The sequence below is a fragment of the Alosa sapidissima genome, chromosome 11 (genome assembly GCF_018492685.1).
Source record: "Alosa sapidissima isolate fAloSap1 chromosome 11, fAloSap1.pri, whole genome shotgun sequence".
Lineage (NCBI taxonomy): Eukaryota > Metazoa > Chordata > Actinopteri > Clupeiformes > Clupeidae > Alosa > Alosa sapidissima.
Genome location: NC_055967.1, coordinates 1,741,359 through 1,753,471, shown reverse-complemented (window position 1 = coordinate 1,753,471; position 12,113 = coordinate 1,741,359).

The window sequence follows — 12,113 nt, the reverse complement described above, 5'->3', positions numbered from 1 at the left end:
CCCCTGTGTTGGCTGAACTGCACTGGCTCCCTATTTCCTATAGAATTGATTTTAAGGTTATGTTAATTACTTACAAAGCTCTGAATGGCATAGCACCTTCATATATCTCTGAGCTTTTAATATCTTATCAACCACAAAGGAAACTTAGATCATCCAATTCTAATCTTTTAATCGTACCCAAAGTGCTCCACAAACAAAGTGGAGAAGCTGCGTTTATCCATTATGCCCCCAAACTATGGAACACCCTGCCTCTGTACATCAAGCAGGCGAGTTCAGTAAATATTTTTTAAAAAGATCTGAAAACATACCTGTACAGGAAAGCTTTTAGTTAACTCATCTTATCCTGTAGACTACATTTTCAGATTATTCTACATCTGCTACTATTGGAGGGCGCAGCCAGCCAGAAGCAGATGGGCTCCCCCTATTAAGTCAGGTTCTGCTCAAGGTTTCTTCCTGGAATATGGGAGTTTTTCCTTGCCACAGTTGCCATATGGCGTGCTTGTGGGGGGTAAGAGGGTTAAGGCTGCCAGTCTTATGACGTCATTTTCTATATTTTTGATATGTTGCTGAGTATATCATAAACAGCAAAGAAAAGTGATTGATAATGACTGACTGACTATTATTGTGTTACATGCTTCAAATGTAAAGCACTTTGAGCTGCATTCTGTGTATGAAAGGTGCTATACAAATAAAGCTTTATTATTATTATTATTATTATTATTATTATAGACTATGATAAGCTAGCCAACTATGCTACTTTGTTTACAATATTTCCTTCAACCAGACAGCTGAATTAAAGAGGTAGAGTTGTAATAAAAATAGTAGGCCTAGGCTATAGGTTAATCTGCATACAGTGTGCTGTCATAAATATCAGACATTCAGTAAAATCTTTTTATATCAGGATATAAAATAATACAGATGTCTAGACCCCCCCGCCCCCCCAAAAAAGAAAAATCGAAGTTTGTATCGTACCGTGGGTCAAAAATCGTGATACAAACCGAATTGTGAGGTTGGTGTATCGTTACAGCCCTACTATGACTGTAAACCAGCAGACTGCCGTGGCTTTATCACCCAGTGTCAGCTGTATTTTGCTCACCAACCCGACCTGCCTGATTCTGTGAAGATTGCTACGATCATTTCTTGTTTATTGAGAAAGGGCTTGCAGTGGGCTACAGCCGTGTGGGAGAGAGGGGGTCAAGATGTTACGTCACACGGCCGCTTTGAAGCTCTTTTCCGGGCCGTCTTTGATCACCCAGATGAGGGGAGAGAGGCTGGTGACAAACTGCTGCAACTCAGACAGGGCTCACAATCGGCTGCTGGGTACTCCCTATCCTTTCGGACAGCAGCAGCTGCCACTGGGTGGAACGAACCAGCACTCTGCTCCCTGTACCGACGAGGACTAAGGGAGGACATCCCGATCCAGATGGAATTAGCCTGCCGAGACGAAGACTTAGATTTGGATGAGCTAATTGGATTATCCATCCGCCTTGATCGCCTGCTGCGAGAACGCTGCCGGCTTCCTAAGCATTCCAGATTGCTCCCAAATCATCCTCCCCTGGATTCATTACTGGAGCCCATGCAAATCGGCAACACACACCTCTCCACTTCTGAACGTTGGTGCTGGATTGAACTGGGCCCATGTCTTTCTTGTGGAGAGGAGGGTCATGTCTTGTCAAACTGCCCTGTGAGACCAGTCCGCCCCCGCGACAGAGGATTTCCGCCTAAGGGTGCTACATCCCAGGATAAGGTAGGCGCAGCTTCTCAGCTCCTATCTGACAAACCATTCCTGGTGCCTGTGACTGTTGGCTTGGGTGATGTATCTGTTGTCGTTTCAGCACTCCTAGATTCAGGTGCTGCAGGAAACTTTATTTGAGCATCGCTGGCCCGCACTCTTCGTTTGCCTCTTCTTCAGCTGCGAGATCCTATGTCCGTCCATGCCCTGGATGGCCGTCCTGTGGGAGAGGGAATGATCACCCACACAACCAGACCTGTCAGACTCACTGTGGGGGCTTCCCATCATGAGCGCCTTACCTTGTTAGTGTTGCCCTCAGCCATCCATCCCCTTATCCTCGGACTCCCATGGCTCCAGGACCACAACCCCAGCATCTCTTGGACTCAGAGGGAAATCATCGCCTGGTCCTCACCCTGTAAATCCAGATTGACAGTCGTTGGACTGTGCAGCTACTACAGTGGAAAGTCCGCTCATGTCACTCAGGAGATTCCCCCTTAATATTTAGATCTGGCTGAGGTATTCAGTAAAGTACTTGCCACCCGTCTACCTCCTCACCGGTCATGGGACTGTGGCATTGACCTCCTCCCTGGTATGTCACCACCATGTAGCCGAGTGTATCCTCTGTCTCCTAATCAGACCCGTGTCATGGAGGTCTACATTGCAGAGGCCCTGCAACAAGGATTTATTCGTCCCTCCACCTCTCCTGCTTCAGCTGGGTTCTTCTTTCGTGGAGAAGAAGGATGGGGGCTTACGTCCTTGTATTGACTATAGAGGTTTGAATTCAGTTACAGTTAAATACCGTTACCCACTCCCGTTAGTTCCATCAGCTGTCGAACAAGTTCGAGGATCTCAGTTCTTCACCAAGCTAGACCTTAGAAGTGCTTATAACTTAATCCGCATTCGAGAAGGTGATGAGTGGAAGACCGCCTTTAGCACCACGTCAGGACACTACGAATATCTTGTCATGCCATATGGTCTTTCTAATTCACCATCTGTGTTCCAGGCAATAGTAAATGATGTACTTCGTGACATGTTAGGTTGATTTGTCATTACTTATATTGATGACATTCTGATCCATTCCCCCCCCTCTAGCTGCCCACATTGCGCATGTTCGGCTGGTCCTATCCCGTCTCCTGGACCACCAGCTCTATCTGAAGCTGGAGAAGTGTGTTTTCCACCAAACCACCATCCCAACCACCATTATTGACTATGTGATAGGCCCTGAGGGAGTCAAGATGGAGGAGAAGAAGGTCAGCGCCAGGGGCGTCGCTAGCTATTTAAAACATTCGGGGCTAGAGCCCAGAACTTAGAGACCTTTTTGTCCGGGGGTTCGGGGGTTTCTCCCCCGAGAGATTTTGAAAATCGGGCTGATGAACATGCAATTTTAACCTACTTTGAGAATGAAAAGGAAGGCCAATTGTAATGACTCACGTCACGGCATTCTGAATATTTTGATGTTTAAAGACCGTGTAAGGAGAACGTCTCTTTTGCCAAAGAGCACCACATACAACACCCAAAATATGACATTAAAATAGCCTGTAGAATAAACATCGTCATGCACCTCTGTCAAGTGCACAGGTGTGAGCGTTCGTCTCGGGATAAACATTTGGACGTCATCCCCTTCAATTAATGGGCTGTGGGTGCCTTGAAAGCAATGCATTTGGGTTGTGTAGGCTATCACGAACTTTTGCCCAAAGAAAAAGTTCCATTCTGTCAAAATCAAGCCCAACATGCATTGCTTGGAAGCCTCAAACGAGGTCAGGTTTACCATATTTACTGCGCATGTGATTCAATAGTAAATCACGATATATTGAAACTGAGCTGATCGAAATGTCCTCCTGGGTTGCGGGAGATGATGACACACTGTGAGTTTCCACTTCTTGTCCCTGCTCTGCCCTTTTTTTCTCTAAAGAAACTTCTAATATCCATTTGTCCTTCTGTACACTTATTTCGCTAAGGCTAGTTAGACTAAGCACGAAACTGCAATGCGTAATAGCGTAGAGGAGAATTGAAATTGCAACATTTTGCAACAAATGACTCTAAACCTGCGCAGATCACGTCAAATTTTCTTTCGCTGCTGTTAATGCACACAATGGACACAAACACAAAAGTCTCTTCTACGGGGCTATTTATTTCATTCACGATTAGAGTTTTTGTTGTTGTTGACGGCCCATAGATCCGGGGCTATCCCCAGAGGATCCGGGGCTATAGCCCCGAATGCCCAGGTCTAACGACGCCACTGGTCAGCGCCGTGAGAGATTGGCCGGAACCCAAGACTGTAAAGGAGTTACTACTTAGTTCTGTTGCTGCCCCTCTCACGGCTCTCCTCAAGGGTCAGCCCCGTCGCCTCAGTTGGGATGATCAAGCTAGGACTGCCTTCAGCCGGCTGAAGAAGCGGTTCACCACTGCGCCGATACTGAAGATGCCTGATCGACAGAAGCAGTTTGTGGTTCTTGCAGGAGTCCTGTCTCCTGCAGAGAATGATTATGATGTGGGTAACCGGGAGTTGCTGGCAGTAAAGCTGGCACTCGAGGAGTGGAGACACTGGTTGGAGGGATCCCAGGAGCCATTCCTTGTTCTGACTGATCATCGAAATCTTGAGTATATCAAGACAGCAAAGTGCCTGAACACACGTCAAGCCAGGTGGGCTCTTTTCTTTTCTTGTTTTGATTTCTCAATCACTTTCCGTCCAGGATCCATAAATGGCAAAGCTGATGCCCTGTCCAGGATTCATTCAGGGGTGACTGAGTCCTCTGCCAGTGACAATACAATCATCCCACCATCACTGATTGTGGCCCCTGTTCTATGGGACATTGCAGAAGAGATCCGTCAGGCCCTTGCCACCACATCTGCACCGCCCCGCCTCCCAGGTACAAGTCAACTTTCTTGCAAATACTGGTGGCCTACCCTGTCTGCTGATGTCAGACGTTATGTCCGGTCATGCTCTGTCTGTGCCAAGACGAAGTCCCCCCAGGAGCTCCCTGCTGGGAAGTTGATGCCATTGCCCATCCCGCAAAGACCATGGTCTCACATAGCAGTGGATTTTATCACAGATCTCCCAGCGTCGGGTGGTAACACCACTGTTTTAGTGGTCGTAGACAGATTTTGCAAAGCTTGACGTTTAATCCACTTTGCCTCCCTTCCGTCTGCCTCTCAGGTTGCTGACGTACTTTTCCAACATGTTTTCCGCTGTTATGGACTCCCAGAAGACATCCTCTTTGACCGTGGCCCCCAGTTCACCTCCTGTGTTTGGAGGGCTTTTATGTAGAGACTGGGAGTCATGGTAAGCCTTACTTCAGGTTACCACCCAGAGTCCAATGCTGCCCTACAAAGTCAAAACGCCTTAACATCATGTTTGGTCAAAAATGAGTTAATGCCATTTTTGGGGTATTTGAGACCTCCTTTATCATGTGAATAAATATCGTGAGTCAATTTAATCGTTTTAACGAAAAAATAAAGGGCTATGACAACTGTAACATCCAAAACCGCAAGAGAAACCACAGCAGAACGCCTTACAGTGTTGTTACGGCTCTATAGCCTTTGCTCCGGCAGCTGAAGTTGAGTTGAGGTGTTCTGACTTTGCTGAACCAGGCAGCAAGAGAGATGTTACTGTACCGCCGTGATGTTACTGTACCCTGGCTTTGTCATACCGCCAAAGTTTGTCACCAAAGCACATAACATACGCACAATATATTCGAAATAAAGTGTAGACTTCCAATGCTCGTTGCTTGTTTGTCATTAATTACTCTGTAATAGCGCAATGGCTTACTCTCGTGGAAAATTGTTGGTGGAGATGGCCTTGAAACGAAGACATCAGCAAGGTAAGAACATACCGAAAATATGATGAATTTAATTAAAAAAACATGATACATTTTCGATTGTATTCTACTTCAGCTAGCTTGTGAGAACATAGGCTAGCACCATTTAGCTGGCCAGACAAACTGCTCAAAGTATGCAATTGGAAACAAAGCAAGGTGAATTCAGATGGTATGCACCATATTCAGATGGTATGCAGCTTTTATAGGTTGTCATTCATGATATGATTTTAGTTCAGATCTGACGATGTCAGTGACAGCCCGGAGCTAAATTCAATCTGTGTCACGTAGCTAACGTTGAGGCTGACACACCTCCTCATTTGGCGGAGCCTCACATACAGTATGTAGCCTATATCAGATGCCGAAGACCAATTATTAAAAATACAGGCATCCTACCTTCCCATGTAATCCGATTTCATCCATGGAAGATATAATCCATAGCAATTCACGAAATCTGCTGTATCCAAAACAATCCATGCATGTTTGAACCATATTCCCTTCATGCAGGTGTTTATTTCACAACTTCATAATGTCACTAACATAGTTATCGTTAACAAACTTGGCTAACCCCAATGGTACTTTTATGTAAAAGTAATTCCAACTTTTTTTTGGTCGACTCTGTCTATTAAAAAGTAGTAATCCAAGTCGAGTTCGCTGACTGTGCATCTTGAGCAGTTTGGTGGCATTTAACCTTTAACCCTTAAATTTGATTGCTTGGTCACAAGGTGCTGCTCTTTTCACGGATAGGTCGTTTGTAAACATGGAATTTTGTTTTCTCCAGTATGGAGGATATGGCTAAACTTTCTTCCTTAGGTGATTGTAATCCTCATCATTGAACTGGCTATTTGCAGACTGTGCTCCCACTGGCTCATGGCTTATTAATAGAAGGACTAGTTTACCAATATCAATCATCTCCTTGTTTTATATCATTTCAGAACCAAGTGAGGACAAGCCTATTCAATGTGGTCCAGAAGCACCAAACACAACAAAAAAGATCATTCTGGACAATGGTATGCCTATTCATTCAAATTAATGCCATAATATCTTACATTCATATTTTTGGGATTTGTTTCTAATTATAATTGCTCTAATTATAATTTTTATTTCAGACTGTTTTAAGGATTACTGTGTTCGAGGTGACACAAAAACATGGACAATCCTTGATAGCTGTCTGGACATCAGTATCCCGCAGTTTGGTTCAGAGGACCTGTTTACCAGCACGCCTGAAACCTCTATGCTTCTGGATTTCTCCAGTAGTCCAGACATAGTCTCTCTGCCTGCCTCCAACACCACTGGAGCCCTCATCCCAGCCACTCTGCCTTCCTCCAACACCACCGGAGCCCTCATCCCAGCCACCCTGCCTGCCTCCAACACCACCGGAGCCCTCATCCCAGTCACTCTGCCTGCCTGTCTGCCTGCCTCCAACACCACCGGAGCCCTCATCCCGGCCACTCTGCCTGCCTCCAACACCAGAGCTCTGTCTACCCCGGCCCCTCCGATGAGGGAACCATGTGGCCAGAAATGCAGGAGAAAATGTACCGAGAAATTTAATGAGGAATGGCGAAGATTTGGGCCATGTACTGGAACCTGGACTACACAGAGAAACGTACATTTATGTTCTGTAACATCACCCAGCTACCAACAGCAAGATTATTTGTCCCAAAAGGAACAAGTCGGTGCAGCAGGTCTTTTGTTTACAGGCTTAAAAATGAGGATCAGGTTCCACAGCAGGTCTGCAAAAATGTATTTTTGTCCACTTTGGGGTACCATCCGACAAATGACAGCCTGGTCCTGTCGGTGATGAAAAGGGAAATGGGAAATGAGGAGATCCCAAAGGATAAAAGAGGGAGACACACACCAGGCAACAAACTGGACCTGCAGCCACTGTTGGATCACATTGAGTCCTTTCATCCTTCAGTCAGTCATTATCGGAGGGAGCATGCTCCCCATCGCCGCTACCTCCCTAGTGACATTAGTATAAAACTGATGTATGCAGACTGGCTGGAAAAGGGCAACAAGTGCTCCTACGAAACATATCGGAAAGCAGTGCGGCAAAAAAACATCAGCTTCACAAAGCTTGGAGAGGAGGAATGTGAGGAGTGCTTGCTGCATGAACAGCATGAACATGCTGGTGGTGATAATGTCATGGCCTGCTTGCAATGTGAGCGCTGGCACAAACATAAAAATTCTGCTTTGCAGAGCAGACTTGCATATCAGGCTGACGCAGAGAAGGACTGGCAGGGAGACACATCAGTGAGGAGTGTGGACCTTCAGAAGGTTATCATGTTGCCACGCATGCCTGGGGTTAAAGCTGCCATCTTCACCCGGCGTATAGTTGCATACCATGAGACCTTTGCCTCAGTGGGGAAGAAAGGGAACAAAAAACACACCATCTCTGTGGTTTGGCATGAGGGCATGGCAGGTAGAAGTGCTCAAGAAATAGCATCAGCCTATGGGATGGTATTGGAGAAAGAGCGAGATGCCAGACACAGCATCTTCTGGGTGGACAATTGTGCATCCCAAAACAAGAACTGGTGCCTGTTGAGCATGCTAGTCTGTACCATCAATGCTGCCTCCTCGGAAAGGGAGGATATCACATTGAAGTACTTTGAAAAGGGACACACCTTCATGAGTGCCGACAGTTTTCACCATGGTGTCGAGCTGGAGATGAAGAGGAGGCCTGGTGGTGTTGTCTACGACTATGAGGACTTTTTTAGTGTAGTGGCTGCTTCCAACTCCAGAAAAGTGGAGGCTTTACGCATGAAAAATGCCAATGTACTGAACTGGAGGGATGGCCATTCCGCCACGAAGACCAAGACGGCCCACAAGTTGAGTTAAATGGCTGTGATTCAGCTGCGACGAGGATCGAGGAGTTTATTTTACAAGCTCACCCACACAGATGAAAGCTTCATTGAATTGGACTTTCTCCAGAAGAAGGCCAGCATGAATGTACCCTCTCTGCTCAGGTCACATGACAGAGGGATTGAAGAGGGCAAGAAAAATGAGATCATTAAAAACCTGTGTCCTCTTATGCCTTCCAACAGAAGGGCCTTCTGGGTCTCACTGCCTGTGAACATGGTGGATGAGGAATGAACAGTCTAATGCTTAATTAAATATTACTAAGAAATAAATATAGTGTACCTTTTCATTCAATTATAATTAAACTATCTTTTTTGAGAAAATATTTCTTGTATTTATTGATACTGTACATGCAAAGTAACTTATCTGTCATAATAAGTTTAACTGTGTTAGTGTTGCCGCTCTATCCTGATCATTATAGCACTTTATCAGACCAATGGTCTTCTATATGATTTAAAACAAATACCATGATGACTAGACCTTGGTTAAGTGTTCTTATAATGGATGTAAGTATGTTGAACAGCAAGCAAATATTTATTATATGTCAGTTACTGCCTTTTGCCTTTGCACGACTCCTCATTTTTGGCACATGATACAAAGGCAGAGTACAGTAACAGCCAAACAAGGTCAAAGGTCAAAGGTCAATTTTGAGCTCAAGATTTTTTGCATACAGACATTTCTTCACTATAGCAACTACTTGTCAAATTTTGGGAGTCCTACCTAAAACACTTTTGTCTGGACAAAACAGAAACTTTCAAGTCATTTTTCTCAGTTTTACACTCTAGCGAGTTAAGGTCTTTTGCCTTTGCAGGGCAGAATGGCCAGGCAGAGAGAACCATCCAGGAACTGGGACGGTTCCTGAGAACTTACTGTCACTACAGACAACATGACTGGTCCCAATTCCTGCCCTCAGAGTATGCCCGCAATTCCTTAGGCCACTCGTCAACTGGCTTAACCCCCTTTGAGTGTGTTTTAGGACGTCAGCCCCCCCTGTGTCCCTGGAACCCAAGCCAGACTGAAGCCCCGGCAGTGGACGACTGGTTCTGCCATGCAGAAAGGGTCTGGGAGATGGCCAATGTCCAATTACAGAGAGCTGTCCGTCAACAGAAGAGTCTGGCTGTCTACCCGAGACCTAAGGCTGCATCTACCCTGCAAAAAACTAAGTCCACGATTTGTAGGACCCTTTAAGGTCCTTCGCAGAGTTAACCCAGTGTCATACACCTTGCAGTTACCCATGAATTATAAGATCTCGCCAACATTCCATGTTTCTCTCCTTAGGCCAGTAACACCAGGTCTCCTGTCTGATGCGGTTCCTCGGGATGCACCACCTCCCTGCCTGGAGATCAATGGGACACCTGCCTAATCGGTACGGGCTCTTCTAGACTCCCGATGCCGTCAAGGCCACATGCTATACCTGGTTGACTGGGAGGGGTACAGTCCTGAGGAACGATGTTGGGTTGGCCGGGATGACATCTTGGATCCAAACCTGGTCACCGAGTTTCACCGGACACATCCACACCGCCCAGCTCCACGCCCCCGGGGACGTCCCGCTGGCCGGCACTCCTTCACGGCTGGAGCCGCTCGTCAGAGGGGGGGGGGGGGGGTACTGTAACAGCCCTGCCCCCTTTGCCCTTGGATGATGACAGCTGGGACACTGGAGACCCTACAACCACTACACAACTTCCAGCTGGAGATGCAGACATTCCAACTACCAACCCACCTTTACAACACACCAGAACCAGGCCAAACATCCAACGGCTGGCAAGACACTCCAAAGACTATGCTGTTTAAAAAATAAATAAATAAATAAATGGGTGATAACAGATGATAACAGTACCGTACCAAAATGTAGCCAATAAATAGCTTTCCTGCTAACTGCTTTTCTCTCTTCGAGAATGTTTACGATATCAAAATGCACCAACTTCGAGTGACATGCAAGAATGATCATGCAGCAGCATCTAATTTGAACGTTACTTCACTTGAGGCAAGACACGGCAGGTGAAAACATAGTTTTTTCATGCACTGGTCAATTTCGAGATTTTGAGCTAGTATGTTACCTTAGCATGTATTCTATCACACTACTACAACAAAAAAGTCCGATTTACACATTTAGGTGTTTATTTCATTATATTGTCTACTCGCGCCTGTATATTTCCAAGTTAGCATTCAAACCTTGCATGCACTCCCGCGACCGTCATACAAAACAAATGTGTAGTACCGTTGGAAAGCTCTGTTTTTCCTGTATCACGCTATGTGATCCATATGTGGACACTTCCTTTGTATCAGCAACCAATCGCGAAAGTTCAAAGGTGAGTCTAGGCTGAGAACGGAATCTCATTGGCTGTCTTTCAAGGCTGTTTTCTCAAAATGAGTTTCCTCTCCCACTCTGAGCACGAAAACTCCACTTCAGAAGCACTTACATACACCAAACTTTCTAGACTTATGCCTAACTATATGTAGAAGATTTTTACAGAGGGGTTTGTTGATATATTATTCCTAGCCTGACTTACATGACATGTTATGCCTAAAAACATGGCAAAAATCGATTTTTAAGGGCTATTGACAGCATATTCTGATTTACAGGATAACAAAAGTAGATATTCATAAATCCCTCTGTAAAATTTTTCCCATCTAATATCTGAACACAATGAAAACATAATTTTGAACCTGGCTGTATCCAATGCTCAGGTTTCGTGCCTTAAAATGTATGCAAATTAGGGCATATTTAATTAGATTAATTAATTTAATTTAATTAATTTAATTAGATAGACAGGCTGTGTTTTGAGTCCACTGCTGTACAACATCTACACACATGACTGCAAAGCCAACAGTAGCCATACCTCCATCATCAAGTTTGCAGATGACACAGTGATCTTGGGACTGATTAGTAACAACAATGAACAGCTCTACTTGGATCAGGTTGATGAGGTGGCACAGTGGTGTCAATCTAACAGCTTGACACTGAATGTCAATAAAACCAAGGAAATGGTAGTGGATTACAGAAGGCAGCAGCAGAACTACAGTTACACCCCACTAATGATCAGCGGGCAACCTGTAGAGAGAGTCACACGTTTTAAATACCTTGGTGTCCACATTACTGAAGACTTAACATGGACTGTTAACACTCAATATGTTCTGAAGAAGTCCAGACAACGACTTTACTTCCTTCGTCAGCTAAGGAAATTCAAAGTTTCTACATCCATCATGAAGGCTTTCTACACTTCAGCGGTTGAGAGTGTTCTAACTGGTAGCATCATCACCTGGTATGGGAACTCTACTGAGAGTAGTGCGCTCAGCTGAACGTACTATAAGAACTCGACTCCCTGCTCTACAAGATATCTATTCCAGAAGATTACTCCTAAGAGCCCAAAAGATCCCGAAGGACTCTTCTCATCCTAACAATGGATTATTCCTACCGCTGAAATCAAGAAGACGCCTATGTAGTCACAAAGCCAGAACTGAGAGACTCAGGAGAAGTTTTTTATCCCCAGGCCATCCGAACTCTGAACTCACACTATACTGACTTTGCACACATTCACTCCTCAGCACTCTCAAACATTTCCCAACTCTGAACTCACACTATACTGACTTTGCACTCATTCTCTCCTCAGCACTCATGACCCCCCCCCACACACACACACACCTACATGACTTTTAGCACTTTTACATCCCTCTCCCTATGCTACAGACCTTTTATTAGGGCCCGA